A 14,651-nucleotide genomic window follows, 5' to 3' on the forward strand; every position below is an offset into this window, starting at 1 on the left:
GGCTCAGGTCACGATCTGGCGGTTGACAAGTTTGAGCCCCACGTCGGGCTCTGTGCTGACAGCTCAGAGCCTGGAGCCTGCTTCAGATTCTGTGTCTCCCTCTCTGTCTGCCCCTCCCTCACTCATGCTTTGTCTCTCTCTATCTCAAAAATAAATAAACATTATTAAAAAAAAAGAAATAATTTAACTGGATTTCAACTATATTATACATTAAGTAGTTATACACGTAATCTTTACAATTTCACAAATGATATCCACAGTGAAATAAGAAAAGACTGGTAAAGCAAAATACTGTGTTCAGATTATTTTGAAGTACACATGTACCAATAGAATTTAAAAAACTGAAATAATAAATGCATAAAAGTACAAAACAAAATTTCTCCTTTTCACCAGAACATGATGTATTGCATTCTTGTTAATAAAATTTATTGTGCTATTTTTATCTATAAAGCAATCCATATTCTAACATAGTGCATTTGGAAAACATAACAAATTTTTTAAATAGCACAAAATTATTCACAATCATGTAGATGTCTACTTTGAACCCTTGAGATGGCTATTCTCCAGACCCATCAAAGCTCCAAGACTGACAAGATCAATCTAGCTATTTGGTCAGCCCCAGAAAAGTTGGGGTGTTGGGATGTGGATCAATTCTTTTATTCTCCAGAATAATCTGAGAGCTGAATTTTTCATCCACTCACTCTGCTGAGCAGGGGGAAGGACCTGTGGCATCTACCACCCAAAGGAACTGTCTCCTTTCTCCTCCAGGTAGCTAAAATATGCCAGTACCACTTAAGTTCCAAGACTGGAACAAGAGAAGCCAGTCCTCTGAGAAGCCCCCTCAGAAAAGCTGGAGTGTTATATGCAGAAACCAACCCCTTCCCATCCCTGGGAGAAGCTGAGAACTAGTGGGTCTCTTGACTGTAAGGTTCTGTATCAGGGATAGGGATTCTGGAGAATATCCTGAATCTCTCTACTGGCTTCAGTGAGTCTGGTTTCACATTTTTCCAGGGTGTAAGAGCCTTTCAGTTCATTACTAGGTTTCTCACAGAAAGAATTTTTCTGTGAATTACTGCTGAATATTTCTGTTTATGGAAAGAAAAAGAGTCCAGGACTTCCTACTCTGCCATCTTGCTAACGTCACTCCCCTAGTTTCTCTATTACTACATATTGAACTATAGGTAATATGGATGTTTTGATTAGAAAACAGTAATTTGAATTTAAAGTTTCCACCTTTTAAAATATATCCATTTAAAGAAATAAGATTCACAAGACTATAGCAAGGAAAGTGAATAAAGTCATAAGTAAGATTCTTCCATGTTGCAGAAAGATCTCTTCTTAATCATTTCCTTATATTTAAACATGTCCTTTTCCCTATCACTTGTTTCTGGATTTTGTGTGAACATAAAAATAACAAAAATAATATTGATAATGATTATGGTAGGTAGCTAGCATATATTGAAAGTTTGCTATGGACCATTATACTATTAATCAGCTTTCAGTTGTCTCTCCTACCTGTCTGAAAATACCTTTGGAATACATATGAATTGTAATAGAAGCAACCATTGAAGCAGAAGTTGAAAAAATGTTATTTAGAGCCCATGAAGTTGTCCTTTCTCCTAGTTTAAAATGATATGTGTAATCATATAAATTATATACACATATAATTATATATATAATTTTTCCTACATGTTCCTGACATTTTCTAGTGTTATAGTGATTAAATAATGATGAGTAGCTAGAGTAAAAAAAAAAATACTGTGTTGTTCATAAGATTGCACCCATTTGATTGCATATTGTTTATGGTTGTTTTCTTGCTCTAAGCAAAACTGAGTAGATATGACCAGACACTGACTTGCAAAGCCTACAGTATTTAATAATTGGCCCTTTATAGAAAAAAATTTGCTGATCTCTTTCTAGATGATCTAAACAATCTAGATCTAGATGAAAGAATGTGTACTAGTACTGTAAGATATATAAAAATATATATATTACTGATAGAAATTAGTGACTATTGGAAGAGGTGCAGTAAGGAAACAAATTCACTTTGTTTTGATTTCCTTTGTTTCGAGTTTTTACTTACATTCTAATTAGTTAACATACACTGTATTATTAGTAGAATATTAGGGTAGAATTTAGTGATTCATCACCTACATATCACTTGTGCTCATCACAAGTGTCCTCCTTAATACCCATCCCCCATTTAGCCCATCCCCCACACTCCTCCCCTCCAGCAACCCTCAGTTGGGTGAACAATATTCCATTGTATATGTATACCACTTCTTCTTTAGCCATTCATTGGTCGATGGACATTTGGGCTGTTTCCATAATTTGGCTATTGTTGATTACACTCTATAAAAATCTGGGTGCATGTGTCCCTTTGAATCAGTATTTTTGTATCCTTTCGGTAAATACCTAGTAGGGCAATTGGTGGATCATAGGGAAGTTCTACTTTTAACTTTTTGAGGAATATCCATACTGTTTTCCAGAGTGGCTATACCAGTTTGCATTTCCACCAACAGTGTAAGAGGGTTCCCCTTTGTCCACATCCTCGCCAACATCTATTGTGTCTTGTGTTGCTAATTTTAGCCATTCTGACAGGCGTGAGGTGCTATTTCTTTGTGGTTTTAATTTGTACTTCCTGATGATGAGTGATGTTGAGCATCTTTTCATGTATCTGTTAGCCATCTGGGTGTCTTCTTCGGAAAAATGTCTATTCGGGCCTTCTGCCCATTTTTTAATTGGATTATTTGTTTTTGGGTATTGAGTTTGGTAAGTTCTTTACAGATTTTGGACACTAACCCTTAACTGATATGTCATTTGTACATATAACCTCCCATTCCATCAGTTGCCTTTTAGTTTTGTTGGTTATTTCCTTCACTGTGCAGATGATTTTATCTTGGTGAAGTCCCAATGGTTCATTTTATTTCTAATTATTTTAAGCTGTATATTTCCATGTAATATACAAAGGTATTCCATGCATTTTTCCATTTGATCATCACAAAATTAAAACTAGCATTTATCATAAACTATGGAAATGGTTGGAATGGACAATTGTTTTCCTTTCTGATAAGAGACCACTTTTTTTATCAAAATGGTTTGAATCTGACTCTTCACTTTACTAACAACTTCTCTAATCATAACACCATGTTGTGATCTTCCATAATTCTGCTAATGATTCTTTAAGAATAGCAGATGCATGTTGGGATAGGACATATGGCTTTAAAGGGACCACATAGGAATAATGCCTTCAAACTTCTTTGCACAATTATGTATTAAAATTCATTTCCTTTGCTTTTTTGCACCATGCTCTGCCAGTGATAAAGACAGCCTGAGTTTTGGATTCTGATTCTCACTCAGAGTTAACAACTACTTCTTGGCACTTGATTCATTATCAGGCTTGCCTCTCAACTTTATTGTTTAAGATGATTGGACCCCTCCCTCTGTGTTCTGCATGTCTTATCAATGATTTGATGCTGGCTGTGTGCACATTTTAGAACTTGAGTCATGTGGTTTCAAAAGTACATGCCTTAATAAAAAAAAAAAAAGTACATGTCTTGTCAATGCCTGAAAATTAACATATCTAAATTTAAAATTTCAAAATGTGCCTTCCTTTACTCCATTTCTTTCAAGCTTTCAATTCTCCATAGTGACACAATCAAGCCAACAGAACTCAAAACTGCTTTAACTTCTCCCTCTCCTTCATTCCCGTGCTAGCAGTTTTCAGTTCCCCTCAATTTTGCTACAAAACCTCTGTGTGCCCATTCTCCCTGAACAAAGCACACACACTTCTGCCTCCACTCCTATGCCCATTGAGTAACACCCAGAAAACCTCTAGCAGACAGACCTTCTTCAAACGCTTCTATAATCTCTACCCAAAACACACAGAATCATAGGAAAATGCAGTTTTAAAGCTTCAAGGGGTCTAAGATATTGAATCCAGGGTTCTTATTGTATTTGCCTAAATCCAAGCTCAGATTGTATCTCACTTCACACCTGACTCAAAGTTCTCCCTTACTTTCCTTAACTTAAATGAAGTTCAAACATTTGATCTTATCATGGAAACTGGTAGCCCATCTGCAGTCCATTCACATTTCTAGCTTTCTCTCTCCCTATTCCCTTCCATGATTGTAAACTCCAGACCACCAGTCTCATCCCTTTCCAGTCATGAACTAATATATTATTCTTTTCCACAGCACATCTACTAAGATTCGATTTTTACTGATCTTCAGGTACCAGTCTATGCTTATCTCATTGCTGTAGCTAATGAGAAATTTGGACTTTGAGTTAACTATTTCTATGTACATAAAACATGGCCCATCAGCATCTTCTGCATCATTTACTCATATAGGTACCCCTTAGTCTTTCTTCCCTATCAAGATAGCAATCTCCTTGAGTAATTGGACTATCTATATGGGGCTCAGATTTGTTTGTTTGTTCATTTGTTTGTTTTACCTTTTTATAGGGCATCTCCCACTGAGCTCTGCACATAAGAAGTTTTCAGTAGGGATGCCTGGGTGACTCAGCTGGTTAAGACTCCAACTCTTGATTTTGGCTCAGGTCACGATCTCACCGTTCTTGGGTTCCAGCCCTGCATCAAGCCCCCTGGCAAGCCCCATGTAAAGCCCCGTGTACAGTGTGCAAAGCCTGCTTGGGATTCTCTCTCCCTCTCTCTGTACCCCTCCCCGGCCTGCACTCTCTCTCAAAATAAATAAACATAAAAAAAGAATCTTTCAATAAATCTCTAATGAGTGAGTGAATCAAATCAAGAGATAGCTTTTTATTCACCCCCCAACTGATCCTTTGGAATCTTTTGGGATATATAAGATAAGCTCACAAATTTTCCAGACTCAGAAAAAAATAATTAGATGACCATTTTTTTCATGGATCCCTATGTTTTAATAACCATGAACCAAAGATCTTTATTCTATTTGTCCTGTGCTATTCTATACAGTTCTAGCTCCGTTATTTTCCTTCTCTGATTAGAGAGTCATTGTTTACAAATCGTGAAATCTTTATGGGTTCGGTGACTTTCTATAGTAGATAAATAATGATTGTGGCCTCAGTTAATATGGTAATTACACTGTGGTAAAGGCATTTTACAGAATGCACTCTCAAAAACAAACAAAAAAGTCATGAAGTACTGCTTCTACCTTTTAATTTTCTCGTCTTTTTCACAGAAAACTCCCATCTCATGCTTTTTTTTCTTTAGCATAAAAATTATGAACTTTTGGGAAGAAAAAAATCTCCAGCTAATTTTTATCATTGTCTTAGTTGCCTCATGTTTCATATTTTTAAAGGAAAGAGCTCATTATTTACAACTTTGCTGAGTGAATTATTTTATGGGTGAGTATACAGCTTTATCAGTCATTCTAAAGATGTGTTTATTAGCTATTTAGTCTCATATTAAAGTAAGAGAAACCCATTTTACTAAAACTTCGTATTTTCTTTTCACCTTCTACTGCAATATGATATTCATATTTTACCCATATGACAATAAGTTTCAAACTCTGAGATGGCCAAGAGAAGCTTATTTCATCTTTTTTTGTACAAAGAATGAAAAATTGTATGAAAGAATTAAAAATTAAAAATTAAAAATCTGGAAAGTATGCAGTAAAAAGGCTTGCACAATATGATATGTATAACATATATAAGTTTAGATTCATTTCAGTGTCAATACCTACATTATTTCAAAACTTCCTTGAGTACATAAAACAAATCTATCAGTAAAGGCCAACTTTGTAGCTTAACTATTTAGCATATTCAGAGTTCTGAATTTGAGTCTTCTAACATGAAAAAATACATTATTTTTAAATATGTTTTTTACTGAATGCTGACCTTTTGCTTATGTAACATTGTCTAATTTGATAACTTAGGTTGTACTGGAAAACTATTTTTCCTCCCCTCATTCATACAATAAACATTTAAATTCCCATTTTATACCAGATTCTGTGCTTGGCACTGGAGATATAAAATTAAGTAAGGCACAATCCAGACATCAAAGCTCTTAAAGCTTAGCAGAGGGAGATATATGTAAATATATGAGGACAATCTTGGTGTGTTATCAATTTTTTAATTTTTTTTTTTTTTACTTTTGAATAAGAGAGAGAGAGAGAGACAGAGATAGAGCACAAAGAGGGGACAGACAGAGAGAGATGGAGACACAGAATCCGAAGCAGGCTCCAGGCTCTGAGCTGTCAGCACAGAGCCCCTGATGCAGGGCTCGAACCCGCGAACCATCAGATCATGACCTGAGCTGAGTCGGAGGCTTAACCAGCTGAGCCACCCAGGCACCCCGACAATCTTGTTTTATATCTTTTAAACCCTAAATGTTGTGAGTAGGTATTATTAGGGGAAGATGTCAAGCTGAATCATATGACACTGTGGTTTTGTAATTCAAGAGTAGTTGAAGATCAGCAATTTCACATGGGTTCTATTTATAGAAAGGAGAGGCAATTCTAAATGAAGAGGAGAATGATGATGAGAAATAAAACAGGTCTTGAATAATGAGTCTATGTTCTTTAGACCAGGTAAAATGCAGAGGCACCAGTCTTCAGCCTTCTTACCTTCAGGTCCACTTCATCTTTTCTCTGCTCTGTGTCACCGAGGGACTGACCCAGTTAAGTCACAATTTGGCCAGTTGAGTCTTTGGGATTGGAAGGTAGCACTTTTCTGTCCCTGGAAGTATCTGTGGCAATGTCTGTATTTCTAAATGGCTGCAACTTCCCCTGAGAAGGCTCACCAGTATTTCTGCTTCTTCTGAGTGACCCAAGCCCTTAGGCTCTGTTCATATCATCTCCCTCCTTTGTTCCTCTAGTTTAGGATTTCCAATGTCCCACTATTGTGAATTTTAGTTGTCTCATTGTCCTGCCCACCTTCTCAGTTTTTTTAAAAATCATTTGCTTAAATTACCTGAGATTTATATATGTGGAATATTTTCTATTTTATGAATAGAACTGACTGATACAAAATTAAAGGGCAAATGTGCTCCTATCTCTCTTATTTCTCTGCAGAGATATTTATTTCCTTCAGGAATAGCATGGGACCCATCTCCATCTGAGGGAAGATAAAGGCTGTCCTGAACAACCTCTTTACTTCTTTCAGAGACAAACATGATTACGCCAATTGATCAGCTAATGATTTTTACTGTCCCTAAATGAACTTCCTTTACCCCACCAACTCTTAAAATGTTTAACTCTTAAAATCTTTCTTATAACTGGGAATCCTTAACCTCAGCTGAAATACCCTATGCCAAGTAAACTCCTAACCTCTTTGTGGTTCTGTTCGCCTAGGATTAAGAGCTTAGCAAAATCTTTTATATCCACCAAATTATAAATCATCATGATTGCTTGCTAGAAAAATACAGATACTAATATCTCTACCCAGAGATTGTTAGAGGGTCTGAATGTGGCTAAGAAATCTACATTTCAGCAAAGTACCCAAGAATATTCAGATGGATATGTTCCCTGTGCCATGCTAAGACAAGTTGCACCAAGGAAAATAAATAACCAGATACACCTGGACATTTGGGTTGGAATACCTGGCCTTCTTATTCAATGTAAGTGTAACAATTTCCCCAAGCTATTCTTTCCCCTAAAAACAAGCAAACAAACAATAATAATAATAATAATAATAATAATAAACAATAACCCGTGGACCTAGAAACTTTGAAATTATTACATTTTCTAAAGAACTCTTTGCGGATTTTGTTTTTTAGGACCAGACTCCTACATTGCCTGTGTCCTTCTGACATAAGAGCACAAATATGGCTTCCAAATCAGGGTCAAGCATGATAGATAGATAGATACATAGATAGAGACTTATACATCACTGTATCTGTATATACTATATATCTGTATAATGTATGCAATATCTACCTATCTGCTGAAGTGAAGTGGTATGAATTCACAGATGGCTAATATAAGAGACAGAGTGGAAAACACAAGTACTTATATGTTTACTTTTATTTCTTTAAAGCAAATGGGTAAGTGCCCTGTATGCCCCTCTCCAGGAATTTGTGTGAAATATAAACCCAATATGGTTTCATTAAATCATGATGCTCAGCATCACTAAACATTAATATTCTTTATTTCTTAAGCTGTAATGAATCAGTCTGAATGAAGCAACATTCAATGACAAAACAAATCAAAATTTATATTTCTTAGAGATTGTCCTTTCTTTCAGTAATTACTCACTGATTAAGAATAAAGACTACATTAAGCATAACTTCTTTGTCATCACTGGATAGCAGAAATAAGTGTATATGGTCAGAGTTATGAATGGTATCTGAAAAAAGACTGGATACTGACTTGGCTGAAATCTCAGGTTTTCCATTGCAGAGGGAAAAAGCAATGATTCCTCAATTCCTAGGAAGAAGATGAAAGTATTTTCAATTATCAGCTTAGGGCTAAGATCTCATCCCCAAGTCACATGTTTGGGAAAAGTGTTCTTGCCGAGACTTCAGGGCATCATAAAAAAATGTGACCTGGGATCACATTATGTGATATCATAAAGATACTGAGAGCTGAAACTTTGGCATAAGTTGACGAAGGGGTCTTTAAAACATTGATGGAATTGGCATACCATGCTAAAAAAATGTTATTTACATGTAGGTTTACAGTGTTCTTTGTGTTCAAAGTATTTGTGTGCTATTGGAAAATGTGTGCACTTATTTAAGTTCTGGCACAAAGGAAATAAGGAGTTGAGCTAGAGAAGGCTGTCAAAATAATGGCCAAAGAGTGGTCGTTCCTTCATACTGCAGTACTATTATAAAAGAAACTCTCTTGCCCTGGCATGGAACAACCTGGTCTGTACCACTGCTGTTGTTACATTTGACAAATTCAGAGTAAATAACCCAGAGTCCAGTAAATTCTTATCAGTGAAGGAGCTGCTCTTTTATTACAAAATTTACAAGGAAGAAAGGTAAGAAAATAACCCTCTTCCGCCAATATATATCTCCTGTATGTAAACTGAACCACTGTAATCTGAAATGATTGCTTTGTTTGAATCAACAAACAGACCGCACCAATGTAGCTAGGATGTGGAGGAATCCTTTACAGGAAATGTACAGCCCTTTTGTCAATCACCTGGAAAAATTTGAGATACAGGCAGGAAAAGGGCAAGAAGTCTGAGTCACTGCAAAGTAGACTGAGACTGGGGAAAGAGAGAACCTCCTTACTACCTCTGGGTTTTGCTATCTTGGACTAGAACTCTGAGGATTCTAGTTATTATTAATGAGTGCTGTCAGCAGGTAGAGAGAAAGCAATCTCTGGAACTGGAAGATGGATTGAGACCTACACGGGGAGAAAGTCTCAAATCTGGTACATGGCAGCCATGCTGATATGATGGTAGATATCATATAGAAGACACCTTGAAGCTTGCTCAACAGGCTTGCTTAAGGACACCTGCACTTTAAAACAAGTCCTATACCAAATATTGCCTCACACTATTAGCAAGTCTAGTCATAGAGGCTTTTTTTTACTCTATTTCTTTTAAAGTCTTTTTTTTTAAGTTTTTATTTATTTTAAGAGAGAGAGAGAGAGAGCGAGCATGCAAGTGGGGGAAGGGCAGAGAGAAAGAAGAGAGAGAATCCCAAGCAGGCTCCACACTGCCAAGACATAGCCTGATGCAGGACTCTAACTCACCAACCCGTGACATCATAACTTAAGCCAAAATCAAGAGTTGGACACTTAACCAACTGAGCCACCCAGGACCCTTATTTTTTTTTAAATGATGAGTTAACTTAGTCTTTACTTCTGAGGCATAAATTGTTGTTTAGGTATAATTCTCTTATTTAATCCTCCAAGTTTTTAAAGGGTTCTAATCATGAATTCTTTACTGAAATGACAGAATAACCATACTCAAAAAAAAAAAAAAAAGGGAAAAAAAATGAATGTTGACCCACTTACCTCATACACAAAATTAACCTGAAATAGATCTTAGACCTAACTTTACAAATTAAAACCAAAAATTTAAGAACAGAATATTGGAGAAGATTTTTTGACTTTGAAATAGTCAGAAATTTCCTATATTGAACACAAAAAACATATATCACAAAAGAAAAAAAAATCATAAATTGGACTCCATCCAAAGTAAAATCTAGCCTGGAAGAGAAAAGAGGAAAAGAAAAACAAGCCACAAATTGAAAGAAAACATCTGACAAGGACTGCTAGGACTTCTTTTACAAAGAAGTAAAAATCGATAATAAAGACAACAACCAATTTTTTCAAATGGAAAACAAACTTCGAGCTGATATTTAAAAACAAAAAAAAAAAAAAAAAAAAAGATGCGCAGTTGTCCAGTAATCACATGGAAAAGTGCCCAGTGCCAGTGTGATCAGGGAAAAGTAAAATAAAATGACAGAGATTCCATTCCACATACCTCAGAATAACTACAAATAAAAAGGCTGACATCAAATGTTGGCAAGGATATGGAGCACCTGGAGATCTTCTACATTGTTGATTGAAGTGGAAAGTGGAACTGGAAAATTTTATGACAGTTTCTTATAAAGCTAAATGTAAACATACCCTATAACCAATAATCCCACTCTTAGAGATTTACTAAAGAAAAATGCCAACATATGTTCAAACAAATCGTTGTACAAGAATATTTACAGTAGTTTTATTCCTAAAAGGCTCAAATGGGAAAAAAATCCATCAGTGGGAGAATGGATTGATAAATATTCAGTGGAATGTTACTCAGTAATAGAAAAGGAATTAATATAACAACATGAATAAATCTCAAAAAAATTATGCTGAGTTAAAAATCTAAATATAAAATTGTGAGTATTCTAAAATTTATAAATCATATTCCAGAAAAGAAAAAAATGAGTCAATGGCAAAAAAAATAAATAAGAAAGGTGATTGCAGTTGGAAATGACTGGAAAATGGCATGAAGGAATATTCTAGGATGAAGGTAAAAATCTACGTATTTATATGGGTGTGTCATATAAGTATATGCATTTTTCTTGCAAAAGTCACATCAAAACTGTGAACATATTACAATACAGTTAATGAATTTCATATTCAGGTATTGGGGGAAACAACGTACTCTCAAATAAAAATAATAATAATATTCCTTGATGGATAGATAGAAGGATGATTAGATGAACATGATTTCTAAAACTTTCAGTGAAATGTAATGACTGGCTGTAGGTGGCATATATATACATATTAACTGTAAAGTTCTTTAAAACTTGCTGTATTTTTGGAGCTCTTATAATAAAGACTTTGAAAAAATGAATAAAGATCTGGAACAGACTTTGCAAAAGAAGATAAACAAAATAAGCATATGTAAAGATGTTCAGCATCATTAGTCGTCAGAAAAAGGTTAATTAAAACACAGTGAGGGGCGCCTGAGTGGCTCAGTCAGTTAAGTGTCCGACTACAGTTCAGGTCATGATCTCGTGGTTTATGAGTTCGAGCCCCACGTCGGGCTCTGTGCTGACAGCTCAGAGCCTGGAACCTGCTTCAGATTCTGTGTCTCCTCCTCTCTCTGCCCCTCCCCTGCTCATGCTCTGTGTCTCTCTGTCTCTCAATAATAAATAAACGTTAATTTTTTTTTTTAAAACAACACAGTGAGATACCACTACACAGCTACAAAAATGGCTAAAATTAAAGACTGATGATAGAAAGCGTTGATGAGGTTTTGGAATAACAGAAAATTTCATACTATGATAGAAAGAATATAAAATTGTCAACCACTTTGGATAGCAATTTGGCAGTTTCTTATACAATAAAACTCCAAAATCTCTTTTCAAAGTATTTAACCAAGAAAAATGAAAACATATATCCACATAAAGGCCTGTGCATGAATCTTAATAATAACTTTATTCACGATATCCAAAAACTAGAAACAAACCAAATGTCTAACCACCAGTGAATAAATATTGTGATATATCCATACAATTGAGTATTACTGAGCAAATAATATGGAGTGAATTACTGATATGATCAATATCATAGATGAATCCAAAATCATTTTGCTGAACAAAGAAGTCAAAAGTCAAAAGAGTACATTTATATTAAAGCATAGAATAGCAAACTAATGTAGAGTTAACCATTGAACAACATGGGGGTTACAAGCACCAAGGCCCCACATGCAGTTGAAAATCCACCCGTAACTTTGACTCCCCAAAAACTTTACTAAGACCTTGCTGCTGAAAGTCTCACCAATAACATAAACAGTAGATTAACAAATACTTTGTGTGTTATGTACATTACCTAGTGTATTCTTGTAATAGTATGTAAGCTAGAGAAAAGAAACTGTTAAGAAAATCATAAGGAAGATAAAATACATTTATAGTACTGTACTGTATTTATTAAAAAAGGGGGGGGAGCACCTGGGTGACTCAGTTGTTAAGCATCCAACTTCAGCTCAGGTCATGATCTCACAGTTCGTGACTTCGAGCCCCACAGTGGGCTCTGAGCTGACAGCTGGGAGCCTGGAGCCTGCTTTGGATTCTGTGTCTCCCCCTCTCTCTGCCCCTCCCCTGTTCACACTCTGTCTCTCTTTCTCTCTCGAAAATAAATAAACATTAAAAAATTTTTTTTTCAATATGTGTGTAAGTGGACCCATGCAGTTCAAAACCTGTGTTGTTTAAGGGTCAAATGTGTAATTTTAGAAAACAGGACAGGGCTGTAAAGATGAGTGAAGCTTTTGAGGTGTTGGAAATGTTCTGTATCTTCTGGTGTGTACATATGTTGGTGTGTGTGTTTCTCAAAACTCACAGAACCTTGAACTTAAAATCACAAGATTTAATTGTAAGCAAATTACAGCTCAATATAGTTAGTTAAATATAAAAACATGAATTGCTGTTATTAGGTCAACTGTGGAAAATGTAGAAGATCCCATGCTTGAGGACAAAGTGGAGAAGCACAGGGCAGTATCTCCTTAAGTGGAAAGGCAAAGACCAGCCAGCTGCTCAAGCCCTAGCTCATTGTTCTGTGCCTCCCCGGGGGGATCAGAGGTATACCTGATATAGAAATGGCCTCTATCATCACTGAGGGCAGGCAGAAAGGCGAGTAAAACAAGGCAGTGGAAAAGCCAATGTCAAACAGCTTGACATTGGGCCCTTGGTTTTGTCCCAATTTGCCCAGGGTCATTTCCTGTTTATTGCTACTCGTCTGGTACTAATAGCACACCCTTTTACTCCGGAAGGGTGTTCCAGTTCAGTATCTAAATACTACCATCACCCAAACTTTGCCACATTGAAAAGACTTTTATAGACCATTTCTAAAATTTTCCAACTTGTTTGTAACTTTGGGCAAACCTACCTGTCCAGTTTGAACCGCAGAACTATATATAAACTGAAAGCAGGTCAGAACTCATGTCCTTGGTCCTGATTCCTGACCTAGTCCTTGGGACTCACACTCCACATCATGCCTTCTTTTCATGTGCTCTGACTGACCACTACACTCCATAGCAGAGTAGAAACCTAGGTTTCCAAGCCGTCTAAAATTTACTGGACATACCTATTAATTTTTGGTGTTGTTTACCAAGGACTTTGATTACAATAATAGAGTTTAATTTGAAAACACTTGTTAAGATACTCACTTGAATTTATTCCAATCCCGTCCTTTCTGGGCCCCAATAGAACCATATATTCCTCAACTGTCAGGACCTCCCCTCCTCTGATTGTCTTGTGGCTGTTCACATGTTTGTTTCCCCATTGTTATCATCAGTTCTCCTCCGTATCCAATTCCATGCATGGCGGAGGTACAGTTGTATAATAATGACTTCCAGGCTGGAATGAATTTTATTTATGTGTGATTCCATAAAATGAAAGTGAGAAAGGCAAGGAGATATAAAGAGACTGCAAGAAATTTTACTGCCTGTGGAAGAAGTCCACAAAGCTAAGAATTTCATATATGGAATACTGAGCACGCTGAAGAAAAACTTCATCTAACCAACAATACCGACTAGGTCAGGGCAGCCCTGCTATTTGTGAATATGATCCTCATTTAGGATGGATCCCTACTGTGGAGTTTAGTGAAGTTCCACAGAATATAGGAAATGAAATTTATTAAGAGAAGTACTTTACCTTAAAAAGCCATGTGAACAAAATGGCGACACACACCAAGAGATAAATGAAGACATAAGGATAGGAAGATATACTTTCTGACCTTTCTTCATAAAGTTGCAGAGCACATTAACATTCTTTCACCCTTCCGCTCCAACTACCACTTTTCTTAGAATATCAAACATAACTGCATGTTTATCCACCTTTTGAAAGAAAAACATGTGTAATCATTGGAACAATCATACTATTTTGACATGGTATTATTATTACAACTAGTCACCAGCACTGGTTGCTAAGGGGTGTGGGTGCCTTGTTCGCAGTGCACTTTCATAAGTCACTTTTTAATTACAAGTGTGCAAGCCAACTACAATATTAAATTGCTGGAGGAAAAGAGAAAGCAAGGATGAAGCTTTATCTAATCTGCAAAATACAATGATTAAGTGTACTGTCTTCAGTAGGGTGCTATAGAAAGTCAAACAATGAAACTTCCCATCGTGATTCTGCATTTCGCAGGGGGGGAAACATTCAATAGCAACATTAACAGCCACACGAGTGTCAGGGAGGCAGAAGGAAATTGTAAAATGCTAGCTGCACTTTACAAGGGCTTCTTTCTTTCCCTGACATAAGGAAA

Source organism: Neofelis nebulosa, chromosome 1 (assembly GCF_028018385.1).
Source record: "Neofelis nebulosa isolate mNeoNeb1 chromosome 1, mNeoNeb1.pri, whole genome shotgun sequence".
NCBI lineage: Eukaryota > Metazoa > Chordata > Mammalia > Carnivora > Felidae > Neofelis > Neofelis nebulosa.